Source organism: Aquarana catesbeiana, linkage group LG08, assembly GCF_042186555.1.
Source record: "Aquarana catesbeiana isolate 2022-GZ linkage group LG08, ASM4218655v1, whole genome shotgun sequence".
Classification (NCBI taxonomy): Eukaryota; Metazoa; Chordata; class Amphibia; order Anura; family Ranidae; genus Aquarana; species Aquarana catesbeiana.
The window spans coordinates 308,015,498-308,025,438 of record NC_133331.1 but is presented as its reverse complement, the minus strand read 5'-3'; positions in this window follow the sequence as shown (position 1 = coordinate 308,025,438).

Below are 9,941 nucleotides of genomic sequence, written 5' to 3'. Positions count from 1 at the left end.
TCCAGAATCGTGATCTTTATTCCCAAGCAAAAAAAATTGTGATTCTCATTTTATCCAGAATCGTAATCTTTATTCCCAAGCAAAAAAAAAATCGTGATTCTCATTTTATCCAGAATCGTGATCTTTATTCCCAAGCAAAAAAAATCGTGATTCTCATTTTATCCAGAATCGTGATCTTTATTCCCAAGCCAAAAAAATCGTGATTTTCATTTTATCCAGAATCGTGCCGCTTTATTACACACCGGAGAAGTCACATGGGTGAGCGTCCTTCTTAGAAATGCAGGAAATCTTTCACTGGAAATTTTCACACCGGTGAGTGTGTGTATCCACCTCAATACTGGGCGTTTTCACCTTCTTCCTGCTTAGACTCTGCACCTCGGTTGAGATGTGTCATCCACCATGGTGACCTCCTGCTGCATGTATCCAGCTGGTCGGTGGGACCCTCTCTACTGCTCCATCTACTGGTCTCCAAGCCTGACCCCTGACAGTGACACATCCATTAGTGTTTTATTAGAGAGATGGAGGGTACAGAAGGTCCAGTTCCACACGTGTATCGCAGCTGATATTCCAAAGATACATGGAGCCACTACAGGTTCCACACAGAATATTCCCATTGCTGCCGTCTTGGTTATTCTCCTCATGGACACAGTTATAGAGAGGTCTTGGGCTCAGTGGCTTACAGAGTATGTCTATGTAATTGTATTCTTGTCAAGGACACACGACCACTGTGACTCACAAGCTGAGACAAGGACCTTGTTGGGTGGTGGAGGAAAGAAGAGAGAGCCTCCTTTGAAAAAGTAAAGCCACTCCCTGTCTAAGCACAATACAGAATACACTTCATGTGTAGCACCCTGATGTTTAGGCAGGGTTGCTACCAAATTTAGTCTGCCAGGTAGTAAATGTCCTGGCTAATTTCTAGAAGATCAACTAACTTCTCCCTAAATCTGAGCTTGCTGTGCTTCTCTTTTCCGTCACTAGGTGGCATTGTAGCCAGTGACATAGGATTGACAAGGGCATAGCGAAGTCAGACTATGAGTGGATGGGTTGTCTCATCCAATTGGCAGGGATCTCTTTGGTCCCTTGGCCTGCTGGGAGAGCCTATTTATTTGGGTGGAGTCAGGTGATCGGGGTTCTGTGCCACCTGGACCGCTGTCTGGGTGGACGTGTGTTGAGATGCCCCGGGTTGCTAGGCCAGAAGCCTGAGGCCTATCCTGGAAGTACCTGGCTGCTAGGCTGCTGCCTGAGGCCTATCTAGGAGCGGGAAGAGTAGTGCAGGGTTGGGACTTCAGGCTTGGAGTCCAACTGAGTTGCAGAGGTTCACCCGGGTGGGGAACCAGTCGTTATCAGAGGTAAATGGGAAGCAGTCGCCACCAAGGGACCATCCCTCCTATTACCAAAGGCTACATTGAGAAGTCTTGAGCAGTCTTCTCACTAGGCGTGGATGGTGAATAAGTGGGAAAGCTTCAGCAAGTGCCAAGCCAGGGACCCAGTGGGTTAGCGGCGGTGACGCTTGAGGAGTATACAGCGGGTTAGCTGTGGAAGAGCTCAGGGGATCCACTGATTACTGGGATCTGGAAGCCTAGTGAGAGACTGGGAGCTTGGTGAAGATCTACACTGGGACACTGAGAAGTTTGAGAAGATCCATTCTGGGTTGAGTTATGTGTGAAGAGCTCTACTGACTGTTACAAGTTCAGTTGCCATCTGAACCTTGTCCTGGCCCTAACCCTCTCTCCCCCAGTTCTTGTTAAGAGACAATAAATCTCTTTTGCTCACATTCAAAAAGTGACTGACGCCCAATTATTCAATTTTGCATTACACCCGCCATGCCTAGTAACCCACTCTACGAAGACGAGTGTCAGCTCTCCTTGACTCTGGAGGTCACCATTAGGTCTCTAGGGGTTGAGGACACCGCTTCACACGTATAGTCTCTACAAAAAAAAATACATTACAGAAGTAAATCTCCACTCCTGTATGATCTGTAGAGATTCCCTGCCAATGGCCTCGCACCAAAATTTTATGAAATTTCACCCTAAAAGACATTACAAACTTTTCCACCTGCACCTTGTGTTTTTCACATGCAAATGACCTGCATTGATCAAGTAGTTTCACAACGTTCTTTGTTTCCCTGTATGCACAGCCTATAGTAATTTGTTGGAAAGAGCAAAGAAAAATGGACTTTATAGGCACCAATTTAAAAATTGTATGTAAATTTTATTAACAAAACATACAAAACAACACATATTAAAATATTGCATATAAAGTGCAAGAAGCTAGCTAAATCTCTCTCAAAGGGGTCATAGACCTCAGAGGCATATCCTTACAATTAACGGACATGTCCCTATGATAAAGATAAAAGACACCAAACTTTAGCTCTACATGTTTCGCAATTGAATGCTTCTTCAGGAGCTTGTTTAACAATTCGCCGACTTACGACAAAGAATTAATGACCATCTCTACTCCTCCGCCAATGGCAGGATGCTTCATCCCATAAGTAGACATCTCGACCTTTGTCATCGATTTGATGCCTCTGTTGCTACTTTTATCGTCTTGGCAGTGGTTCCACAGGACCCAATGGGAGGGGATTGGGACAGGAGGATACTCCAGCATGAGGCAAAATGGATAGAACGCCTTAATGCCACACGTTGGCCAGGCATTAATGAAGTACAAGTCTTCCCTCTGATATATTGGCTTTTTGTCAACTTACCTTTTCTTAGAATAAATGTTATAACTGGTCCTACACTCCATCATAGCTCTTTGCCTCTTGCTGTAGTATCTCTGGGGTCCCTTCCCCCTCCCCTTTCATGTTGTTACCCTGTTTCCCCGAAAATAAGACCTAGCGTGTTTGTCGGTGATGGCTGCAATATAAGCCCTACCCCCCAAATAACCCCTGGTTAATGTCCTTGTAGGTCTTCTTTTCAGGGTAGGGCTTAGTTTCGGGGAAACAGAGTAAGGCTTATTTGGGGGGTAGGGCTTATATTGCAGCCATCACTGACAATCGCGCTAGGTCTTATTTTCGGGGAAACAGGGTATGCTTGGTACTGTCCAGTTTTATACATTCTATTGTATAATCATGTGGCCTTCTTCCCCCTTTAGCACATTTACTGTTTAGATGTAATTGCTACCCCTTGCCCAACGGTTGCCACATATGAAAAGTTCTTGCAGTCATGTTTACAAATTATGTTTACTGTTTTTTATTCATATATTTTTGCTTTCCTGTAGGTTCTACATGATTTTATTCTTTTGTAAATAGGCTTTTGTCTCGGGCCTGTGGTGGAGATCCCATTAGCACCAATTCTTGGACTTCTCTGATGTGCTGGTGATGTTGGTTGCATGTGCGGCCGGGTAGCTGCAGTCCGTCCTTTCTTTTTGGAGACGGTTTATGCGGCATTAGGTCTAGGTCTGTTATTTCTCCCCCCCGCCCCATGGTCTTTCCTCCCTTCGGTCACACCATCACCCCTTTACAGGCTATTTACATCTTCCCTACAGCGTTTATCCGCTGTTATCTTGGAGTGTCCACTGGGGGGGAGCTCTGAGCCCCGGTACCTTCAGGACTGCGCCCCCCCTCTTGCGCAGCCGCATCTATTGCAGCCGCTACTGCGCACGCGCGACCGTTGCGGGGATGCGCACGCAGCTCTGCCCGGCCGAGTCAGGTGATGCGGAAGCCGCACACCTGATTGGGACGTGCATTTAAGGCTGATTAGTCAGCCTTTCACCAGGCTATCTCTCCCAGAAGGCGCTCCGCCATTGGATGTGTTTACACTCTTTACTACATTTATCCTGGTAAGGCTTGTTTCTTTACATACCCTGTTTCCCCGAAAATAAGACCTAGCTTGATTGTCGGTGATGGCTGCAATATAAGCCCTACCCCCCCCAAATAAGCCCTAGTTAAAGTCCTTGTAGGTCTTATTTTCAGGGTAGGGCTTATTTTCGGGGAAAGAGGGTAGGGCTTATTTGGGGGGGTAGGGCTTATATTGCAGCCATCACCGACAATCACGCTAGGTCTTATTTTCAGGGAAACAGGGTATCTGGTTCACCATACTCGTATTGCTGAGCCGTTTATATGCACTCTGTTTATTAGATTATACCTCTCTCTCCATAGATGGACCTGTCTTGGTATTTGCTCCACTCACTATGCCGCTGCATATAAACCATAACTAAGCTTCCCTTTCTTGTTGCTGCTGGTAGCCCTTTCAGATGAGCATTGTTTGTCTTTGATATAAAGGCTCTACATACAAATCCCCTAGTTTGAGGTGAGATCTTGTACTCTATCAATATTATTGCTTTATTTATGTGTGGTTTGGACTATTACCACCCAATTCTGTTATATATATATTTATATTTCAGAGGTGGCGATATTTATTACCAGGCACAACTCCACCATCCAAAATCCTATCTTTTAGTGAGCACTGTACCAGTCATCCAGAATTATTTACCTAACCGTTTCATTTAAGGTAGGCTCATATCTACATGGTTGTAACTTATCACACCTACCTTTCCACGCTCTGCGCTAACTTTCCTAATTCACTTTAATTATCCTATGTCAGGCTGTTTGCCTGTTCTTTTGATAGTGGAATTTTTCGTTATCCCTGCCATTGCTTCTCTGGTTCCTTCCTTTTCTTCTTTTTTTTCCCCCCTCTTTTATCTATTCTCCTTACATCCTATACAGGGTATGTATCGGGCATGTCCCCACATGTTGAACTTTTTCACCCTTTGCATGTCTTGAGGTCCACCTGTTGATTGTTCTATGGTACTTCCCACAAATTGTTGAGACTCCCTATCAAAACCTTGATTCTTAATTGTATTTTTTGTATTTGTATGGTTTTTTTTTTCTCTTTCCCTCTTTTACAGATTTATTAAACAAGCTACTGAAGAAGCATTCAATTGCGAAACATGTAGAGCTAAAGTTTGGTGTCTTTTATCTTTATTATAGGGACATGTCCGTTAATTGTAAGGATATGCCTCTGAGGTCTATGACCCCTTTGAGAGAGATTTAGCTAGCTTCTTGCACTTTGTATGCAATATTTTAATATGTGTTGTTTTGTATTATTTGTTAATAAAATTTACATACAATTTTTTAATTGGTGCCTAAAAAGTCAATTTTTCTTGGCTCTTTCCATTTAAACAAATTGACACATAGGACGCGGCACTGCTCTACCTAATAAATTCCACAACTCCATCCTGTGGTGGAATTTGGTTCTTTTTTGATTACGGCCTATACCCTGTTTCCCCGAAAATAAGACCAAGCGTGATTGTCGGTGATGGCTGCAATATAAGCCCTACCCCCCAAATAAGCCCTACCATGTTTCCCCCGAAAATAAGCCCTACCCTGAAAATGAGACCTACAAGGACTTTAACTAGGGCTTATTTGGGGGGTAGGGCTTATATTGCAGCCATCACCGACAATCACGCTAGGTCTTATTTTCGGGGAAACAGGGTAGTAGAGTAAATCTTCACATTCCTGTGTAAGAAGTTTCTGTTTGTGTTCAAACATGACGCATGTGGCATGGCACTGCACAGGTAAATGCTTGACCTCTGTCTAAAGTCTAAGAACTTCCTGTGAAGAAACTATATATCCCACAATCCCTGGTTCTCTCTGTCTAGTGATTTACAGGTGGGAGCTAAATAGTAATTAGATCTGACACGGACACAGAGGGATTCGCAGAGAGCTCATCATGCAGTGTTTCATCACTTTCACACCTCCAGATTTGTAATGTAACACAGATGAAATGGCGGGTGTAGCTAGATACCTATTATCTGGTCATATGTGTCATCTTACTAAACTGATCAATGGGGAGACGGAGTTTAGGCTGACTGTGGAGTGGAATATAGGAGGCAGAATAGTAACTGACCATGGATGGAGGGAAGAGAGGAGGAACAGAACGTGGAATCTGGAAGAGAGGAGAAAGAATGCTGACTGATCATCGACAAGGGGGAGAGAGGAGGTAGAATGGTGACTGAACATGGACAGTGGGGATAGAGGAGATAGATTGGTGACTCAACTTGGATAGGGAGCATAGAGGAGGTAGAATGGTGACTGGACAGGGAGGATTGGGGAGGTAGAATGGTGACTGAACATGGATGGTGGAAGAGAGGAGAGAGAATGGTGACTGGACATGGACAAGGGAGGATAGAGGAGATATAATGGTGACTGAACAAGGACAGGTGGGGATAGAGGAGGTAGAATGGTGACTGAACATGGACAATGGGATAAAGTAAGTAGAATGGTGACTGAACATGGACAGGGGATAGAGGCGGCAGACTGGTGACTGAACATGGACAAAGAGGAGAGAAGAGGTAGAATGGTGACTAAACATGGACAGGGAGGAGAGAAAGTAGAATGGTGAGTGGACAGGGAGGAGAGAGGAGGTAGAATGGTGACTGAACATGAATGGTGGAAGAGAGAAAAGAGAATAGTGCCTCAACATGGATGGGGGGATAGAGGAGTCAGAATGGTGACTAAATATGGGCAAAGGGGATAAAGAAGGTAGAATAGTGACTGAACATGGATGGTGGGATATAGTAGGTAGGATGGTAACTGAACATGGACGGAGGGATAGAGAATGGTGACTGCACATGGACAAGGGGGATAGAGGAGGTAGAATTGTGACTGAACATGGGCAGGAAAAATCGAGGAGGTAGAATGGTGAGTGAACATGGACAGGGAGGATAGAGGAGGTAGAATGGTGACTGAACATGGACAGGAAGAATAGGGGAGGTAGAATGGTGACTGAACGTGAACAGGAAGAATAGGGGAGGTAGAATGGTGACTGAACGTGGACAAGGAGAAGAGAGGAGGTAAAATGGTGAATGAACATGGACAGGGAGGATAGAGGAGGTAGAATGGTGACTGAACATGGACAGGGAGGATAGAGGAGGTAGAATGGTGACTGAACATGGACAGGAAGAATAGGGGAGGTAGAATGGTGACTGAACGTGGACAAGGAGAAGAGAGGAGGTAAAATGGTGAATGAACATGGACAGGGAGGATAGAGAAGGTAGAATGATGACAGAACATCCAATCTAAATAAATGAAAATACAGATTTGTCATGTAGAATAAGTACACCCAACATTTTAAATCAATGAACAAAGATTTAGGTGCTCCAAACTACATGCCAATAATTAGAACCTCCTTATAGACTATGCAGGAAGGATCTGTTGTGTTTAAACCTCAGATATCTAGGAACTGGGTTCTCTTGCTATTGATGTGTGTGGTGTCATCATGTCAAAATCAATAGAGCTCTCTTTAGGTCCTCAGAGAGTTTTGGCAAGCAGGGGCGTAACTAGAAATAGCAGGGCCCCATAGCAAAATTTTGTATGGGGCCCCCCTGCAAACAGCCCCCCCCCCCATAGCTGCCCTAGTGTCAATGCAGCGTGAACTGTGCCACATACAGTGTGACCTGTGCACAATACAGCATGACCTGTGTCCCATGAAGCGTGACCTGTGCCCCATGCAGCGTGACCTGTGCCCCATGCAGCGTGACCTGTGCCCCATGCAGCGTGACCTGTGCCCCATGCAACGTGACTTGTGCCCAATGCAGCGTGACCTGTGCCCCATGCAGTGTGACCTGTGCCCCATGCAACGTGACCTGTGCCCAATGCAGCATGACCTGTGCCCAATGCAGCGTGACCTGTGCCCCATGCAGCGTGACCTGTGCCCCATGCAACATGACCTGTGCCCAATGCAGCATGACCTGTGCCCCATGCAGCGTGACCTGTGCCCCATGCAATGTGACCTGTGCCCAATGCAGTATGACCTGTGCCCCATACAGCGTGACCTGTGCCCCATACAGCGTGACCTGTGCCCCATACAGCCTGGTCTGCCTGTGCCCCATACAGCATGACTTGTGCCCCATACAGCGTGACCTGTGCCCCATACAGCCTGGTCTGCCTGTGCCCCATACAGCCTCACCTATGCAGAGGAAGAGGCAAGCCACCCGGATCAGCAGAGAGCGGGATTGCCCGCTGTAATAGCTTTCATTTGAATTTCCCGTCTTCCCGGGGGTCATCATCACATAGCCCCACCTCTTGGCCCGACGCCTTTGATGACGTCACATGTCCCGCATTGGATCGGCGTTCTGTCTATCAAAGGCGACGGGCCAAGAGGTGGAGCTATGTGACGTGAGCCCCGGGAACACTGGAAGTTCTAATGAAAGCTATTACAGCGGGCAATTCAGCTCTCTGCTGATACGGACAGCTCGCCTCTTCCTTTCCTCTCTCTTCCCCTGGCTGGGAAACTGTGCCGGCGGTACTCTTATCCTCACCGGGCCCCACTCGGCTGCGGGCCCCATAGCGCCCGCATGGGTCGCTATGGTGGTAGTTACGCCCCTGTTGGCAAGGGATGTAAAAAGAACACCAAATTATTTGAAATTAATTATTCCACTGCAAATAAAGGTGTAGGTTTCAAACAACCACCAATTTGTACAGTACTGGACAGCCCAGCAAATTCACCCCAAGAGATGACTGGTGCAGTCTCCAAGAACACCAAAAATTGTATTAAGGGATATGCAGGTAACTTTTGCAACAGTTGGTGTCAAAGTGCATGCATCTACACTCAGAAATAAATCGCACCAATTTAACCTGCAAAGGAAGTGTGCCAGGAGAAAGCCGTTACTGTCCAAAATGAACATTAGAGTATGACCAGCGTGTGCCAGCCATTGAGCATAGAGGCCAAACCCAGGCATTATAGAACAACGTGCTCTATACTGCTGTGCTGAATCAAAGCTAGAGTTTGGATAGGCTAACCTCATATCACTAGGATAACCTCACACCATCTGTGAAGCATAGTGGTGGAAATGTTATGGTTTGACTTTGCTGTGCTACTTTGGACCTTGGCAGCTTCTCAGCTTCGTGTCAACTATAAATTCTACATCATACCAACTATGTACAAGAAAAGAAAAGTGTGACAATGAGAAAATGGTATCAGGGGTAATAAATACTAACCCTTTAGCACAGTGTCAGGTGGTGGACAGGGATATTCCATCTACTAGGCTTGTACAATTCGTTTCGTAACGAATCGAAATTCGGCCAAATTTTGCATCTTTCGGACATTCGGATTCATCCGAATAAAAAAATAACGAGTTTCAACTAATACGAAAGAAATTATAGATGATATAACGAAGAAATTCGACATGATTCGGTAAGTCATTAAAGATCCAATGAAACAAAAGGTCAACGACTTTCCAAACTACGAATCATTATCACGAATATATATACATACATAAATATCGAATTTCAACGAATACGAACTAAATTATAGCGCATATAACGAATGAATTCGACATGATACGAGATTCAGTATAACGAATATCGACACTACAGAAATAACGAATTATCCGAAAACGTATTAACGTAACATAACGATTATAACAGAACGAAATTATGTATTTTACGAATGACAAGGAACCGAAACTAAAGGAAATTTTCCATTGTGCACAAGTCTACCATCTACATATAGTCAATATAGGAAGGGAGAGACCACGTGTAACAGACCTATGTACACGGCAAACTTAAAATAGCGGTACTCAGTTGCATTTACAGTTAGGGAAGGACTACTGAAAGATTTTTTTCCAGAATTCAAGTCAATACCTCACAGCTCTTGGTGGCCATCAGCAGAGCTGGGTAAGCAGAAGAAGATTACCTTCAAAGGTTGGCTATGTGGAGTGCAGATGCAACAGGATGGAAGCCACCGATGGGTACCTACTGAGGAGATTTGTCTGCTGCTAAATGTCTTCCTGGAAGAGAAGTAAGAAGACCACTTTGTGCCTCTATGACTACCAAGATCTCACATTTGTACCCTAAATGTGGACATTATTTCCAAAAAGAAAGTTAAGATTCTAAAATTAACTTTTCGATTGAATCACCAAGCTTAACCACCACAAGCCAAAAGAATCTTGGAACTGTCTTCATTGCCCAGGACTTTTTTTGCACATCGTTGTGTATA